Source organism: Hermetia illucens, chromosome 5 (genome assembly GCF_905115235.1).
Source record: "Hermetia illucens chromosome 5, iHerIll2.2.curated.20191125, whole genome shotgun sequence".
In the NCBI taxonomy this organism is placed as follows: domain Eukaryota; kingdom Metazoa; phylum Arthropoda; class Insecta; order Diptera; family Stratiomyidae; genus Hermetia; species Hermetia illucens.
The window spans coordinates 60,815,075-60,834,621 of record NC_051853.1 but is presented as its reverse complement, the minus strand read 5'-3'; the positions used below and the strand labels follow the sequence as shown (position 1 = coordinate 60,834,621).

The window sequence follows — 19,547 nt, the reverse complement described above, 5'->3', positions numbered from 1 at the left end:
GCACAAGGCTGTCGTCGGTTCAAATTTCACTGGTGGCAGTGGGATTTGTATCGTGATATGACGTCAGATACCGGTCGACTCAGCTGTGAATGAGTACTAGAGTCAAATCAGGGTAATAATTTCGGGGAAGTTATAGTTTGGAAAATGCAAATCATTTCATTTACTACATCAACCTTGGCAAACATGCAGGATTAGAATTAAATTCAGCGTCAAATCTTTCAAGCATATAAAACGCTATCAGTAAAGTCAAGGTAAGAGCAACAAAGCTTGCGTATGTACATAAAACAATTGTAAGACCTGCATTACTATATGGCTGTCTGGATATTTTTAGGCAAATAACAAAAGACGATAGATTTGTAGCACGCTATATCTTACTACAAGTCCTGAGACCAGTAAGAGAAGGTTCAGAATGGTGTATATGATACAATATTGAACTGCACGATTTGTAAGGCGAATCGTCTGAATTAAAAAGCTATGAAAATGCGAATACGATATTCTCAAACGTTGCACACAAAAAAGTATAATCTGAGGAACACTGTCACTTCAACCTTTGGCAAACTATCCTAAAGTGGGGAAGAACAAATTGAATATTTTTGACTGAGAGAAAGTTCTAGTCTAAATTTAAATTTGTTAAGGAGAAAGAAAACAATGAAGAAAGGAAAAACTAGTTCCCAAAATAGGGTATTTCCCTAATAAATTTCTTTCTATTAAAAAAAGGAAAAACATTCTATAAAATAATGGTTAGTAACTCACTCCAAAGTCTAGAAAGTTTTATAACTGCCAAAATTTTTGTGTAGTCTCCACTAGCAAAGAACTCATTAAAGAGTAAGCTCTTTCCCATTACAAGGTTAAAAAAAATTACAATACCAACATAATTCTCCCCCAAACTCATCCCAAATTATATCCATTTATCCCAAAAATTCGTCCTTGCATATAAATGCGAGCATTATCCCTCCATACCAAAAAACTGAAGAGGCTATTAACTCATTCAAATACTCATATGAGATTTTTTTCAAAGGTTTTATGCGCTCATTCGCCTCCCCCACTTCCAACCATTATACGTTCCCTTTAATGTCCTCGCTAATGGATGATAAACGGTTTATTTATATATTCATAAATAAAAATAATTCATTCAATTCAAGGAGTATGTAGAAAACATTTTAAGTGTCCGCCCATCATCATCCCTAGGATGTTCAAAATTGACATGCAAATTTATATAATATATGCACCTCCGTACTTGGTGTACCTTCAGATTAAAAAGTACTAGGATTTTGTAATTCGAATGAACTGTACACCCTCAACTAACATCTGTATTAAATTTGAGCTTAATCATCTCATTAGTATGTGCCTGGCGTTTGTTTATTTCAGCCATATTTTTCCCTTTCGGCAGATTTGAGAATAAACAATTTTTGTTGTTTCTTTGAATTTTTTGGTTCCAACAGAATTTATTATGTTAATTCAGAGAGGCAACTCTGCCTAGAATTTCAGTGGTGTAAAGAGCTAAAAAGTAACCGTGAAGGAGTCGATCATTCGCCCCTTTTGAAATTCCTATTAACATATGGTACATAGATTCATATCATTATTACAGGTTCTACCAAAAACTATTGATTGCTTGTTAAAAATAATAGGATTTGCTGCAAACTTTCCAGTACTCTTTTCTACATTAGGATCTACGACTGTTTATTAGTCCCAGGAAGAATGCGGTATTCTAGAAAATTCATAGAATAAAATCCACTAACAGTATTTTGTTCGAACAGTTATCAAAATATTAACTATCTTGAGGTTCAGCTGTTATTTTGCATTTCCGTAGTTTTTCATAATAGGCGTCTAAAATAAGCGTGATCTTTTTTACTTCACTTACGGAAAGTCCATTATCATCGTCAACGGCGCAACAACCGGTATCCGGTCTAGGCCTGTCTTAATAAGTAACTCCAGACATTCCGGGTTTGCACTGAGGCCCACCAATTCGAGGTCCTTAAAAACTGTGTGACATTCTGGCACCCGGAAGATGTGAGATGTTTCCCTATCTGGCAGCAACATTTTATAGGGAGACATAACCTCTATAAGAGAAACCAAATTTAGAGACCAGGAAACTAAGACTTTCGCTTTAAATTTCTGGATTAAAAAGAAAGGGACACTGGGTTCTTGACGAACTTCATAACATCTTCAATCTTATTTCTCTTCTTTGAAGATGTCTTTTGACCCGTTAATCTGCTACTAAGCTTCAGAATAAATTGGTATCCACCGCTTCGGTGGACTGACTGGGGTTAATTTATCTGGTGGTTTCGAATCCCTTGTGAGTATGATGATGATGGTAAAGAATCTTCAGTGAATGTGTTCACTCCTCCGCCCTTCTTTTAACTAGAAAGAGATTTTTATTACAACTTTCTATTTAATGGATGTTTCAGGATTTATTTTTTTGCAACTTTCATTCGCACTAGATATCTCAGCTCCACAGGTTAACACAGAACAAATGGCTGCTTTATAAATGCGTGCTTTTGAAGACTTAATAATGAATTAGATGGTAAAGTGAATTTGATTGCAGTTCATATCAACTTGAAGTTTGAGTTAATGTTGTTAAGATTATTAACTGGGCCCATATTTGTTTGATCTTTCGATCATAGAGAGTAAGTTCTTCTTCCTCGTTAAGACCAGTGACCAGTGGAGAGATTTTAAGACCCTACAACCCAGTCTGGAGGTAACTGGAATTCAGGGTATGATTAATGTCTTCTTAACTATGTTCATAATTAAAGGACTTAATGAACCTCAGAGTACAATGCCTTTAGTGATGTTAATTGCTGCCTCATATTCAGGGTGATCTCAGTGAGGATAGCTGATCCTTTGTCATTCAATGGATTTACTACGTCCTCCATTCCAGTATAGCATTTTTGTGTTGATTGATGCAGAAAGCCTTCGAGCCCTTGCTTTGTCTCAAAGGAATTTTTATAAGTTGTAAAAGCAATTCAAAGAAGTTTTTGAGAGGGTTGAAAACGAAGAGTGTTCCGGATAACCATCAACCACTACCTAAGTGCAATACGTCACGGAAATCAAAGAACTTGTATTTGTCAAACGTAGAATGACTGCTGCAGACCTTTCTGATACTGTTCGTATTTCGAAAGATCTGTCAATACCATTTTAAAAGATATTTTGGGCCTGGAGCGTGAGAAGTCTCGTCTGGTGCCAAAATAACTCAATTTCTTCGGCAAAAGAAAAATGTGTGAAGAGATGCTTTCTCTCTCTAAAAATTCCTTCTATTAGGCCATTGTTATTTGAGTGTTATCCATCGTTTGCGGGAAGCTGTTCGCAAGAAGAGGCCTGAATTGTGGGCAGACAATATTTGTTTTTTGTATCACGATAATGCCCCTTCTCACACTGACAAACTCGTTTCTCGCGACTATTTCACAAAAAATTCGATTTATATCGTTCAACGACTACCGTATGAGCTTGATTTAGCACCGTATGACTTCTGGCTATTCCCGAAACTCTGCAGGGAAATCGTTTTGAGACGATAGAAGAGATACAACGTGAATCGATACAAGCTCTGAAATCCATTCCAGAAGGCAACTTTAACTCCTGTTTCAAGAATTGGAAAATACGTTGGCGTAAGTGTATTTATGTGTGGAGAAGACTACTTTGAAAACGATGAAATATATTTAGAAAGAATAATTAAATACATTTTGAAATATATAATAATTGGTCCTACGTTGTGGACACAGTAGTATATACTTACGTAGATTTTTTTTTGAATTAAGGAAAGATCTGAAACTCACCTGAAAATAGACAGATAAAATTAAGATTAGATTCGATTACAATAAATTCGGCTGGTAGTAAATATTTAGTTATTTCACAATGAATTAAAGAGTAAAGAGTCAAGTACATTACCATGGATTGGACGGAAAGCAACGAAACCCGAATGAAATAGACAGCATCCCTATCAGTGACTAATAGTGAACTACCACTGTTATTCAGTAAACTGCGACATAAAAATTCATTGCGTATAAGAGCAACTTGTTTGCCTCGAGAATCTGGTTGAGGCATGCTCCATTCGAGGACTCTGGCGTTAAAGTCTCCTCCGATTAGAACTCTCTCTTCCATGCTTCTCATCTTATCCTCAAAGTCTATTCCGGAAAGCCGACATAGATTCGTTCTGTGTGGAGTAAACGCTGAAAAACGTTTCTTCCTCACAACGAACCAAAACGAAGCTATTTCCGCAAGTTGCACTCCTATGAATATTTGCTCGAAGGATGTGGATCATGGTGCTTGGCTTTTCGCTCTTTCTAACTCTTCTTTAAAGACTTGGAATCGCCCAGAACATGAGCCACATCTTCCTTCTGCAAACCGCGGTCTACGCAAAGGACACAACACCTTGCCGACTTACAAATCTTCGCTCTGTGCTCGAGTTCGCCACACTTGTAACACAAAGTGTTTTTGTCCTGCCCTTTGCAAGCCCCTGATATATGTCCGTATGCCCTGCACGTAAAACAGGGGGCCGGAAGTGACATTCGTCGCTACTTGTTTCGTTTGATTACCACCTTACGATATTATGACTTGCAGATTCACGCTCTTTTCCCCTCGCCTACTTTGTCGATTGTTTATCCCCCCTTTGGCGGCCTGAGGGCATTGCGTTTTGCTGCGTTTTCTGGTACCAACGATATGTGTTTTTCTTCAACTCCTCTTCGGCTGTCTTCAAGCAGTTTTACTTTTGTGCAATAAGGTTCGGCAGTCCTAACATCACCATTATTCTGTTTTAAACATCCAGTGACCCATCGCTGGATTTTGCGTAGCAAGACCCAGAACTCCCAGAAGCGATGAGCGGCTATTTTCGGCTATGTGGTCGTGTTTGTGATTGCTGCTATTATTGATAGTGTTGCGACTTTAGTTTGGGTCCCAGCGGCAACCCGCTATCTCCGCTAAAATGCACAGTCGCCTTAAATAATCACCGTGATTGTCTATGCGAGCAGGAAGAACATGCTTGGATTGACACAAATCCTCTTATGAGGGTTTGTGTTCAGGGCGGGACCAGTCCATCTCAACTGAGCCTGCACTGATAACTTAATGGTGGCATAGTTTTAAACGCTAAGATTATTATTGGAGTGGAGGCAGCTGTACCATTAACCTAAAAGCCGTTTCGTGTACTAAGGTAATAGAATGCCACAGCTGTCAGCTCATGTACAGCCTATTCTTAGACACAAATCCATCACTTTGCAGAAATTAGCATTTGTTTGATTATCCCCATACTTTACTTTTTAGCGCTGTCGTAGCTTCCCACTTTTCGCAGAAATAATTTGATGCGTCTATGGCCAAATGACATTCTTTAACTATCAACTCGTTTTGTCAAGATTCAAAGATTCCCTTTCATTAAAATTTTAATGAAAACTCTCGATTGCTTTCTCCTCTGGTCCATTAACCCCAGTTCCTGAGGCTACCAAATAAAAGTGGGAACATTTTTTCTGAGCAGGGTTGGCTCTCCCACATATAAGAACGACGATATCCCTATATTATAAAGGGTTAATACCACCAAAGAAAGAAGCAGTGGCATAAGAGTAATCTTTACTAAACATAATTTCTCAGTGCACTCATATCCAGGATGCCATAAGAAGCTATGGCAAGTTGTAGTACGTAGAGCTCTCCCTTACCAAAGCCAGCAAGGCCTAGTAAACTGTAGGCGTTTCAGTTGAATTGATGAAACTGCTTCCGTGAAGCAGATTTTCAAGTCGGTATCGAACTGGTCTTTCCCATCCATCTATCGTTCTTGGTAACAGGACAGAAACTGAACTCAGTAAATGGCTAGGTTTAAAGTATTCGAAAGGCTTTTCTGAAACACTTACATTTTAGCATATGTTCTGCCAAAGCCAGCATAGTGGCGATTAGGTGTCAGTTTTTCGCCTTCAATTCACGACTTCATAGTTCAATTCATAGGTGTCCCCGTCCTTCTTTGTGTTTGTCCAACTGATACAGACACAGTTAATGGGGTGACAAGTTTTTAGTGTGAATGCCATATCATAAGTACCTAAACGGAAGATAATACATCAACTATGTCTCGCCTTGTTTGGCTTTGTTAGGGATCGCCATACAGTTTTCTTCGGGCCTGCCCGTAAAGAATGCTTACAAGCAGACAACATTCAAGAAGAAGTTCCTGGAATATACTATAAATGGTACCTACTGAAGAAGCAGTTTCCAAGGTGTTGGCTATGTTGAAAATTGATTTCTTCTTCTCGGCTGGATGTGAGATAGGTCATAGTAAATCTATAGAGGAAGTTTTTAGCTAACACTATTGCACCAAAATTGGTCAGGAAATTAAGGAAAGGATTTTTCTTTTATTTTGCTTTTCGGAAATCAGTTGTCACACGGATGAAGGAAAAAAGTAGTCCCGGAATACGATATTTGTGCCGTAAGAGAACATTTTAGCGCAAAATCATATTAATGTAAATGATTTTCAAGGACGAATGGGCGAAAATATCGGCTGGGTGACACATATAGTGCAGAAAAATGGTTTTTAAAATTACCATGGCTATTGCCTTGGAATTTCCGTCACCACATTTTCGTTCGCCTGGATACAATCATGACAACCACGTATGTATTTTAAATTTACTACAAAATTAGCATTTTCAGGAACCATTTCAAGGTATACAGGAGCATAGCCTTGTTAGGCCAAAGGCTTTCGGATAAAGGGTTGATGTCTCCCTTCCATATCTTCATCGGTTACCATCAAAATCATTCAAGCTTTCTGCAATCCCTAGAGGTAAGATTTTGAATTTCTCTGTTTTTTTTATTCAATCAGTATGCGTGAATTTTAAGTACCATGGAGAATTGATAAGGACCACTACCGATTATGGAGACTATTTAAGAACTCCTTTCCAGAATCCAGCTTATTAAACCTTAACTAAAACTGTACACTTGTTCCACTTCTAGTTATTCTTGTTGGTCGATGGATCAAATATATTTCTCAAGTAAATGCTCGACGTCGCAGGACTTTTGGTATAGCGCTCTTAGTATGACCGAGGTTAATACAGGTTTTCAAAGTTTTTGGCAAAAGAAAATTTTATCAAAATCGGTCCACTATCTACCCATCCGTTTGAATACCTCTCAGGCAGCTACCATTTAGAAATCTTGATATTTAGATATGAAATTTGATGGGTATATTATAGCACCCCTTCCTTACTTTTCCTGTCCGTTCGAAAAGCGAAGAACGCGAAAGATATATGTTGTGATTTGAGGTGTATCATTCGCCAGTAAGAAAACGGTCCTATTGGAGAGAAGTGTAGCTTGCATAATTCTGGCATTTCCGAAGGCTTATGAATTTGACACTTTGGTCTGGTTGTTAGGTAAGTTAACTAATTAAGCACTTTCAGGCTTCGAAAAATTGCAGAAACATATTTAACTGCGTATTCTAACGTAATAAACACATACTGCGAGAGCATTTTGCCGGCTCCTGAGAACCGTTTCAGGGCCTTTATTTGTAGGAAATCACAGTTCCAACACTGAAGCCTTTAAGGGGGGAAACTACATTAGAAGTTTTTGTGAATCGACTTTTTTTTATTCCATAAATCGTTAGCCTAGCTTTCTCAGAATATGCTGCAGAAATTTCAAAGCGAAATTCGTGGTCCTTTTAGATTATATGGGGGGCTAGAAGAGAGCGATTATCGGATACAGGCTTAGGTTCCACTGCCCAGAAGATTGTCGTTTTATATCCTTACGAAATCTGGTAGCGTTATATAAGTAGTGTATTTATACATACTTGACATCAGTCCCTTGTACGAGAGCATATATTTAAACCAGAATATGAAACTGATTTTCATTTGCAAGTTCTAGAGAATGTTTATTCCAAAAACGTTGGAGCACTATTGCTAGTGGTTCCCTCTATTCAAATGTTTTATGATATTTTATAAAGTACAATCAAATCGTTTTTAATTCAATCCATTCGGTCTTTCCAAAATAAAAACTTTTATGAAACCTGAGAATAAATCATGTGAACAATTCGCTCAATTTAATATAATCGAAACCATCTCTTTTCGTGCCAAAAATCATCATCAGAATTGCGATCCAAAAAAAAATCTTTTATGAAAACCTATTAAGTAGAAACATACGTACGAACAGTTACTCATACAACAGCACTAAAAGTAGACAGGATACTCATCCATGACATTTGCTCCGATTCAAGGACTTTCACATTCAACTCTTGAATGCAATACAACCATTGCGACTGCATCGCTGGACAATATTTCAATAATTCGCATGCACAGCGAACACATAAACCTTTGTGGCAGCATCCCCACAATTCGTCTCTATCGAAACGGAAAATGCATTGATGTCCAATGGTATGAATTATATATCACGAAAAAATGAAGAATGAATTGTAGCGTCCGTAATATCCGTGAAAGGACGCAGAAGTGGTGCCTTTTAAGCGCTGCCAAATTGTTATGTTCGCTTTTGTTGGACAATTGGAGGAGGGGGGAGAATAATTTCAATGAGTGATATTCGCTATGTTCGTTTGAATGCCGACGAGGGTAAGGAGATCACTGCAAAATTCATTTGGAGAATAACAATAATTGGGACTCGGTATGATGTGGAACTGACGGAATGTATAATGTAGACAGCAGAGTCCTTAATAACTTGTTAGAGCTTCGCTTACTTAAGAAAGCCCGAAAATTTCTGAAAATAAAACTTCTTTGAAGTGAAACTCTCTTTGTCCAACGAATAAACAATTACGCCGGCTAACTTGAAGCTTCAAGTTGGAGTGCCCAGAAATTATGAAAGATTTACTTGAAAAATTTATTACATAAGCCATCCTCTGACTTCACAATAGGGATTCCTTCATGTTTTTTTGCATATTCTACGAAAAGATTCAAATGGAGCAACAAATTTCTAGTAGATGAAGAACAATTTGCGTTCATCCAAAATTAAGAGATGACAAGAGAGGACTGGCAGAGGATGCAGGCAATATTTAGTTTAGCTAGAAGAGGTGGTGGCATGTAACCTGCAGCATAAAAAGAAGAACACATTTCTATTATAAAAAACAGAAATGAAAAAAATACATCTTTTTAAAAACAAAGCAAAAATATGCGAATATATATGTACATCTGTACATTTAAGTGGTATTGAATATAGGGTGACCGTACAGGAAAGTGTAACTGGCAACAATGTATTCAAACCTAACCAATTTACAAATAAATTTTCAGTAAGGATAACGTTTTAGTTTCAAGGAAAACTTGATTATATTTTTTCAAAGGATATAGATGGTTTTTGTTAAATTTTCTGTGAAACTATCTCCGAAAGGAGATATAAACGGCGTCCGAATAGAAATCTATGAAGCAATAATATCTTTCCCATACCTTCAAATTTCGACTTTAATGTCAGTGTTGTTAAGTGTAAGTGCAGATAAACTATATCCAATAGCTATTATGAAAACATGTGCCAATGTCTGATCATCGTCATCATCAACGGCGCAACAACGGGTATCCGGTCTAAGCCTGCCTTAATAAGGAACTCCAGACATCCCGGTTTTGCGCCAAGGTCCACCAATTTGATATCCCTAAGAGCTGTCTGGCGTCCTGATCAACGCCATCGCTCCATCTTAGGCAGGGTCTGCCTCGTCTTCTTTTTCTATCAGACATTGTCTCGTCTATGAAAAATCAAAGGGCTACAGAGAACGGTAGGAAGTCTGACATAGTGTTCTTCGAGCAACAACTTTCCTCATTCTCTATATGTAAAATATGTACTACTAACGTTATGGACTGAAAGAAAGTCCCCTTTACAGTGTATCTGTTGGAATAATGCGAATTTGTCAGCTCTATGAGTAATATACCGAGATAAGGGAAGCGGCACGCAGAATATGGCATGAACAGCGTACATGCCGTAAACAGCACTGGAGAAGAATACAAGTGGTTCTCGAAATATCGATTTCCACACAATCGCAGTATTTCAAGTGTCAACGGAATTGCATCTTCGGCAACTTCTTCAATGAGTGACAAAAATTGATCGCGACTCCAGCAGCTCATTTGCAATGGTGAGAGGCCAGTGCAAGGAATGCGCAATCAAGTCCTTATTTTTGGAACAAATTCCCAGCGTTATCGCAATAAGCGCGTTTAGAGATGTGGTAGGCCTTGCGGAGCAAGCGAACCGAATAATGTTCGGAAAACAATGCAGAACAAATCCCAAGCCCAGCAGAACCCTTGATGCAAAAATAAGCAAACTTCGCCAAACTATCCCTGATGACGCACATTTTCATACATTAAAAGAAGGAAATAGAAACCTTTAATTATCAGGTGTACTCCTAATTTCCGGTTTATTTCGATAGATGGCGTTCCATATTTTGTGTCGCTGTTGGTCACACATAGCTGTCATTTTGTTTAGTTGTTGTCGAGTATCTAAACCGCGTTGATGCTTCCCGAAAAAGTTCCTCCAAGTTTTTATTGCGCGTCAAAAATGTCGGCGTACATACCGAATTTCGAGCGTATGCGCCATGCATTGCTTTTCATGTTCAATCAAAGAAAAAAAAGTGTCCGGGAGCCACTGTGCACTTGTGGAAGTTTATGGCGATCGTGCATTAACACTTCGAACATGTGAAACATGGTTTCGACAATTCAAAAATGGAGATTTCGACCTGAACGACGCCGCACGCTCCGGCAAGCGAAAATCGTTTGATGATGCCAAATTGCAAACATTATTGGATGAAGACAACACCCAAACGCAACGACAGCTTGCAGATACGTTGGGAGTTCAACAGCAAGCAATTTCGAAACGTCTACAAGCCATGGGCGTTTTGGGTTTTTTCCGGAAAACCGACTAGAATATCAACAAAGACAGAAGAAGGTAATTTTGTTCCACGAGGTGCTTAACCATGCGGCTTACTCATCAGACCTGGCCCCATCGGATTACCATCTCTTTGCTTCGTTGCGCCACTAGTGGTACGAAAATTTGCGGAAATGGCTCACTGAGTGATTCACCTCCAAAGACAGTCAATTCTACTGGCGTGGTATTCACAAATTATCAGAAAGGTAGAAAAAATGTGTAGAAAGCGATGGAAAATATTTCAAATAAAATAACTATTACGGTTCCCTTGTGTGTTATGTGTTTTATTCACAAAAAAACCGGAACTTAATTAGGAGTACACCCAGATAAGTCTCAACAATTACAGCTCCCGGGGAAAAGCATATATATGAGAAAGCCGGTGAAAATGGATCCAACCGTCGGTTAACTGCCAATGCCAGGGCACATCAAGGAGACCGCCAGCAACGCAACGAAATATTTCCTAATATCAATCTCAAGTTGCCGATTTTATCTACATCCATTCGATGTGGAAGTTTTATTTTCAAGTATGACGGTGAAGATGGTGTTATTAAGGCAAAATTTCACATCTTTGATGTGGAAACGGTAAGCCGGTATGCTCATGGAACTTACCGGGATATGCATGACAGAGAGTTACTTTATATTTTAAGAAAATTTTACAAAGGAACCAAAAGTTTGCCAATGGCCCTTCTTGACTGACCTATTCTGAATAGGATTGAGAATGGTCTACATTTTAAAGACCTACTTCCTGAAATCTGGAATAGAAATTTAAATTATATTTTTACTATCGTTCAGAAAGATAAAGATGCTGGAGGTTCTAAACAAAGCGCATCGGACTTGCCATTGACGATAGAAGATGAAGGCGATGGAGAACTCTCGTTTGTGAATTTAAAATTTATAAGAAACCTATTTTCACCTAACGAATGATTACGGAACAGTTCGAACCACTCTCCGCTACAAAAAGTGCATACTTTCGTGCAACGGCCAATAGATGGTTCTTAGTGTCACTCAGTGCAGAGAGATTCATAAACGGAAAGGAGTATACCATGGCCATCAATATTACGAACGGTTTCCAACCATCATAGGAACGGAAGAAGCGAGACACTAAGAAGTGTGCGTTCAGATATACCTCGTTAGCAGCACCGAAACCAAGAGGAAAATGGGGGGCACATACTTAGCGGTTGCGCCAAAACTCACAAGACTGATGAAAGGCTTGAAAGTCGATATGTTTCCATGGAGTAGGATACCCTATATGAAAGCCAAGTTATAATCTCCCAGAGTAACGTATTCAGATTGATAGAAGAGTTACATGTGACAAACCAAAGGACTGGTTTCGTTACGATAGCAAGATAAACGAAAACGGTCCGTAATAGTAAAAGACAGAGCAAATTTTTGAAATCGATGACAGCATGGCATGCCTTACAGAAAGAACATAGAATCACATGGGACAATAATTATAAACATAGTAGCAACAACAGGAAACTAAATACACAAGAGAATCTGGCCATCTCAAAGCATGATACGGGTTATATTCAGTAGAAGCTGCTCAGAGATATGACAAATGAGACACCTACCTTATTATATGATGAAAACACCCTTTAAGCCTCACCCAACCCCACCAAGGTAGAAAGGAATTTTGGTGAAAAATGGAATCGTTAAACCTTCGTCAATTACTTAATAGATACCTCGTATTACACATTCAAAAGTTCGCACGGTAGCTATACAGACGCAAAATTTTCTCCACGATGTACTTAGAACGTCGTCTGAAAATAAATGCGTTATATTCAACGTCCAAGCGGTGTCGACTGGGAGCTCGCCACAACTCCAAAACATCAAGGGTATCAAGGGCATCAAGGGCCTTAAAATGGCAGCAATCGTAATACTCCTCTGGGTTGGAGATTCTATAGTAATAAGTTTGCGACCTGTAATTTACAAAAACATAACATAACATAATGTACAGCAGAAGGAAGAGCCTTGGACTGGATTGATACCACGAAAACAACAGCGGTTTATGTTCTTGTATTCTGGAATATTTGATCACTCAACAGAACTAGGGCAGAATGGATGCGCCGTGAAATAAATAACATGGAATCATAGAAAATTTTCAAAAGTTGAAAGCCATCAGGAAGCCAGGAGTCGGTGAGGAGCTGGGAAATGAACAACGCCAACTGCCTGGCTTTAAAAAAAGAAACTCAATACCGTGCAAGTACATTGCTACGCACACAACAGGGAGCTGCTGCGATTCAAAATCCAGATTTAGATAGAAAACTGGATTATTGGCCTATTGATTATTATTATTAGGCTTGTATATGAGAAAAACATATTTCCCGTATAGATGACTTCACAGATGATGACTTTTCAGGCATAGATTTGATAACGATGATGACAATTTTTTGTGCTGCGAAGAAATGAAACCATGGATTAAAAGAACTACACACCCAGGTTCTCTTGCTTTGAAACAGCTTTGCCATAACAATATCACGACACCATTGCCAACATCGCAGTATATTATGTTTCAAAGAACAAAATTCAACTATATATCAGGAAAGCACTCAGAACGAAAACATTCAAGAGGTTAAACTAAAACAAATCTTCAACTTGAAGATGAACAAAACCATGAAGACATTTGCATTTCATGCAAACCCCTTGAACTTTGGAAGTAATACTTGATAAAATCCCACAACATATTCCACATCCATATCGATTTCGTCGGGACTAAAGCTGAAACCTGGGGGCACAAATGTTACCCTAAAATGTTTCATTATTTTGCGTGGTGACGAGAGGCGTTTTCAGTTGAAGGCATTTTAGTGAGTACCTTCGTGGACTCATTCTTTGGAACGTGAATGACACGGTTCAGAACATAAACACTAATAAGAACGGATCGCAGCTCTACTCATAACTTTTCGATGCCTTAATCCATTGGATCTGAAACCGAATCGAAGAAACTATAGCATATCACAGTAATTCAAACGGGAGAGTCAAATGTTGACAACCATCAGGTGTCACGGAACGAAGGGTTTGGTAAAACTACTTCCCATCGTACTACTCACATTACATTACAGTTTGAAAGAAGACATGGGAACTTCAATTACCTAGCTAGTTTAGGAACTCTAGTCTAGGACTAGAGCTAGTCTAAGGAACAAACTTCAAGCAAACGGAGAATTCTTTATGGGAAAGAAACCAGTTCAGAGCCCATGACATTTTTTTGAACATCTGAGGTCATCGATGAAAGCACTACAACTGTGTGCGCGTGCAGACTATAATCGGTCAAGGACTTTTACACCTTACAAAAAATCCCACTTATATCTTTTTTAGGAATTGAGGAGTCCCAAGTCCGCATCCACTTGATGCCGAACCGGACCAACTGGAGAGCAACTTGCTCCCACACTTGATTATCAATGGACTCCTCCTTTTGGGTTTAACATACAACTTTCCAAAATTAATAGAGGGAGGAAGACAGGTACGATTTCTTACCAGGGCAGAGGCAACTCTTTAGACGCTGCCTCACCTCTGCCTCTGCATCCACTTGACGCTGGACCGGGCCAAATGGAGAGCAACTTGCTTCCGCTCTTATATACCCATGCTTTTGTGAGGGAAGATCATGTAAAAAGAATAAGTATTTGCAAATAAATAACCGATCTCGTTTTAGGAAGATATCAACTGTTTTTATTTAGATACTAAGTAGTTGTTATAACTTTACTCAGAATATCGAACACCTGCTCTAGAAATTGGTAGTTTCCTATGGTAGGAAAACTCTCCTCAGGTATTGAGTTATTACAATCGAAATGTCTGACTCCACAATGAAGTGAAGTCGGTTACGGTTTTGGTGTTCTTCTTCCTGGTAGTATCGGCCAATAAAGTGTAAATACTCCTATATTTGGTTTTGCCGCAAAAGCTTTTGGGGGAGCCAATTCCAATTCCAGCAACAAGAACAAAATAAGTTTTGGCAAGTCTAGTACACGACGGATGAGGGCTTTAAAGAGTACATCGTCACAGCGAGGGTACCACAGCGCTCGGTAAAGGGTGCCATGCTGTGAACTGACATGTATTATGGAGTGCTTGTTCTTCCCGTCCCAGAAGTGACTAAGGTTTTCGACTTTGATGATGACCTGGCAACAATTGTTATCAGTACCTAGATGACGTGGAAACCTAAGTTTTGAGGAGTGCCTAGAGTAAGAGTGTCAAAAAGCAGCTAGTGACACCGCCGCCTTTGCAGAAAAGATGCCGCAAGTTGACGATCCAAAACACTCTCGCAGATTGTTTCGAACAGGAGTGGTCAAGCCATTCTGCTTTACGTGTCACCTGTTTGGGCGGAAGCGCATATAAAATCTCAGAAAAGGAAACAGGTGAACTCAGTTTGTTGGGGGATAGCTATGACGGTTGGCAGCATTTTTGGAACCGCTTCAAAAGAGGCAGTACGAATTGTTGCGGAAGTGATCTCAGGGGACATTCTAGCGAAGGAAGCATGCATGCTTTACCATGCAAAGCACATGAAGGGTAACTCAGAACCAAGCGAGCGGCAAGATCAAAGTCGTACGATATCTGGCAACGAAGATGGAGCGAGTCTTCGAAAACTCGGTGAACGAGTAGGTTCCAGCGAAAACACGAGGAGATCAACATATCTAACTGCTCAAAGAACATCGCTTCGAGCTGGATGTTTCACCGAATTGTCTTGAATACATTGTTTTATCGGAGGATGTAGAGAATGCGATATTCACTGGTCGAAATTCCCGACAAAGAGAGAAAATCTGAACCAAGCACTGGAAATTGTCGAGAGGCCAGTAATTACATTTGGGGCGAAAGTGAAGTCAAAAGAGGACTGTCTTACAGTTTCTTTCGCAATTGTAAAAATGCAGGATAAACCGCTGAAATAAATGAGGAGCAGGAAAATACACAGAACCAAAAGGAATATTTTCTGGGTATTAGGAGTAGACACGCTGGTGGTTCGAAAACTTCGGCCAAGCGATGTGGATGGTCATATGGTCACAATGACGAACTGCGCTTGTTGGAGAAAACTGACATGCGGACATCTGTAAGAGATATTGTAGACAAACTGGGCACATGCTATTCAACATCTTTCCGACATTTGCAACAGCTTGGAAAGATGAAGAGGCTCTTTCGTAACAGAAATGATACCTTCCTGCAGATAATAGTGATTTGTTATGAGTGATGTGTGAGTAGATATTGAACTATAATCATCACAGATAAGCTCAACGGCAATGAGGCTAGGAAACACATGTCCGAATCAAACTTTCATACGCAATATGTAATGGTGACTGTTTGGTGTTGTAACTGGCGTTAACCACTTTTTGAATTCAGATATCAGATAGAACAGGAACAAAGGAGATTGTTCAATACCACTTTCACTAGCATAGAATACCGGAGAAAAAAATCTTGAAGATCGATTTACGTCTAGCCGAACGACTCCAATATAAGGGCAAATAAGCGGTAATCATTCCATGCTAGAACAGAAAAAATAGCTCGGTTTTAAGGCTGATGCTAAACTGCTAAGCTAACTCTTTAAAGGAAAGCGCTGCTACGCGTTTTGTCACTGATAGCTCACGTGTCTAGTTCTGTCCACAAAGTATGTTGGTGCAGGAGCTACAATAAATATGAAATTGTCAAACGATATGAATCGATGTGAGGGTAGAATAATCGAGCAGTTTGAGGATCGATCTAGTGCAACAGATTGGAATATTGGTTTTGATCATGGCTGATTGATTTCGAAACATCGCGATATGAAAAAAAAGACAGAATATATGGAAGAAGAGGGGAAGATAAACGACGGGAAGAAGGAGAACTGTAGAGCGCCCCTCGCCATCCTAATTTAGAGTGCCCAAATTTCAGGCAGCGACCACATTTGCTACGGTTATTGTATGTATTTGTCTCAAAACAAAAATGGTTTATTGAAGTATTATAGAACCTTATAGATTAGTTTTAGTATCTACAGAGAAGTTTCTTAAGAGAAACCATTATCAAGATTGAATCTTTACCATTTTTTTAAACTACATCCTTGGATCCGGTCCCAGTCAGGGACTGTCCGTAATCCACTCAAATTGACAATGTTAAGGTACATTCAGAAGATGCTAACTAGGTTCCTCCATCGCATAACACCGTGAGCTCAGCTAGGTTTAAATTAGTTCCCAAGATGATAAAAGATACTCATTTAACAATCAAATCAACACTCCCTATCCTTTAGCAATCGATATCCGCCCATATTTTCTCAAGTTAGTGAACAATCGCATCATTTGATCCATAGCATTAAGTTCATTCATTCACTGCAAGAAGCGTCCTATTCCCATAATGTCGGATATCACAAAGCTCTCATCTGAAATGATTTCATTTCTATTCTATTAATATCAACTTCTATTATCACGACCGTCTTGAGAATTTCATTTTCAATCAATTTCCTTTATTTACTGCAGCAATTTGCTCAAAAACTTGATAGTCGTGCCAGTCACGCTAACCACTCCTTCGACCCTCCAACACCCTCAACAAATGCAAATCCAGCTCGGCACTCAATATAAAAAATTTCCACGTTTTATAACTCAATCAACACAAGTTTTACGCTCCGGGATTATGCTGTCGTGCCGTAAACGAATTCGTCCTGTTCCTTATTTTTGTATTATTTTGTACAGTGCCAAGTATTATTCGATTCGTCTTCTTATTCTTACATTTTCTCCGTTTTATTTTTACGGATTTCTTACTTTTCACTCTACTTTCATTTTCCTATGTAAGAGCCGACTAAATCTCTTCATTTTCTATCGATCGAGATGTTTTCAAAAGTCTCGTCCTGTTGTACCCGGTACGCTCGAAAAACTCTCTTCCGGAGCTGGTACGTCTTCAGTAGGGAAAAGCAATTGATGATGATTCTACAGCGGATTTTCGAAAAGCTTTTGTTGAGATGAAAAACTTTTTCATTTTACATTATATGGATTTTAATGATTCCACTCGTCGCAGTGTTGAAGGCTTCTGTTTTCGCCCCCATAGTCAATTGTAAAAGAGATTTTTTTTATATTTACACGGCTCGAATGAAAATTAATTTTAAAAGCATGGACATGAACAAAAAGATATAACTTGGGAGGCTGGAGAGCGCGGGAGTGGGGGAGAGAAGATGACGTGACAAGTGGTATTAAGTTTCAAACTTTGCGGAAAAACGAAATGAAATTTGAAAGTAGATTATAAAAATGAGCACCCAACATTCTGGTGTGAAGGAATTCGGGACTTCAGCGACACTCCTGGTGCTGGTGGAAGTTGGCTCCGCAGATTAAAAAACGAAATTCACAAACTCGGAGGAGGCTCTTTTCACTGTGACTGGGCTACAGTAAAACTTTTTAGAAGTGGATGGAATTTCAGGCAAAAAATATTTATAAACACAACTGCGAAAAGTCAAAATTTTCCAAGAAACATTTATTTGTCGTCAGTTGCTCTGGGCTGTGCATTTGAGACAACCGGCTTCTTTCAATGTCTGACCTATTCATCATTGTTTTTGGCTTGTGAACAACGTGTCTAAGACCGTCCTGACACGAGTTTGACGAAATTCGCAAGGTTCATAGAATCGTTTGGCTTCTGTGTGGATTATGGGACATTCACACAATTTCAATGCCGTTAGGGGAATCTTTTCCCCTTTTTTGTAAATTTCCAGTGAGACTATGCCTGAGTTTCACTATCAGCACACTTCATGCTGCGCAAGTGATAAGTTCCCAACAGCATCACAGCGAATCTAAAATCAGCTGTCAAGATAGTACTAAAAATATTCGTCTCAGTATTTCTAGCAGTCACTAAGAAGGAATCTTCTCGTCAATGGCAGAAACAGAAGCTAGTATTCACTGCAAAAACGGACAAGGTCTTAGCGAGCCTTCATCCGATGGGCCGCTAAGTCTTCCAAATACCATTGGTCCTACTCTAATTTCCATGTCGTAATTTGGTATTTGCAGCCAACGGGAGAGAGAGAGAGCAGTGGCTTCCATGCACCGAGAAACAAGAACCTATGCCATACCCGGAAGTAGGTATAAAAAGCTAGGGGAACGTCACCCTGCAAAATAAACCTAAGCCTCCGCCCTGCAGAAACCTTGGCAGACTCAATGTTTCAGCACCTTTAAAATGGTAGTGCATATTTCTGATAAAATCAGATCTGACCTGAAGACAAGACTACCACGTCTTGCATGAACTCATTACTTGCGTAGATAACTATGTGATTCAAAAATAATTGCACACCCGAACAATGATAACAGCTTTGAAAGTGGATCCAACTAATATATGTAGATGCAAGTAACATTGGTAACACCAGTGGTACGAAAAAGTGCAAACTAAAATTCGGAAAAGAAGAGGTCGAACGGAGTTTGAAAATCCCATAAACGATGTTGGAATGGCGGGATTTGAAGCTCGAAGAAGCGCTGTAACAAAGAGGAAGCATACCGCGAGTGTAGAGTCCTCGTATCCGAAACGGGAGCAGAAAGTGACAACGAAGGCTATAACGGAAAATCCAATTAAGCAAGCAAATGTTACAAGCCAGAAATGGGTGTCCGATAGAGAGTTTGAGCACATTCTGCAGAAAAGACAAGGCAGAGAACCCTAGTCACATTACTGGCAACAATAAACATCCGAAGTCACGAGTCTGGAGTCTATCAAGGTAATATAGACAAATCTCAATTATTGCAAAAAAGTTCAGGGTTTCTTGGCACAAATTAGAGAGACGGATCAATTCCGAACAAGGATGAAACAAATACATATAATAAAGCCGTGTGGACCATTAACAT

General features: G+C 39.1%; 1 protein-coding gene across 14 annotated transcripts in view; it reads right to left on the bottom strand.

Moving 5' to 3' along the window:
- Positions 1-19,547, bottom strand: part of LOC119657303 (neurobeachin) — a 511,509-nt gene that overhangs the window by 468,618 nt on the left and 23,344 nt on the right. The window lies entirely within an intron of this gene.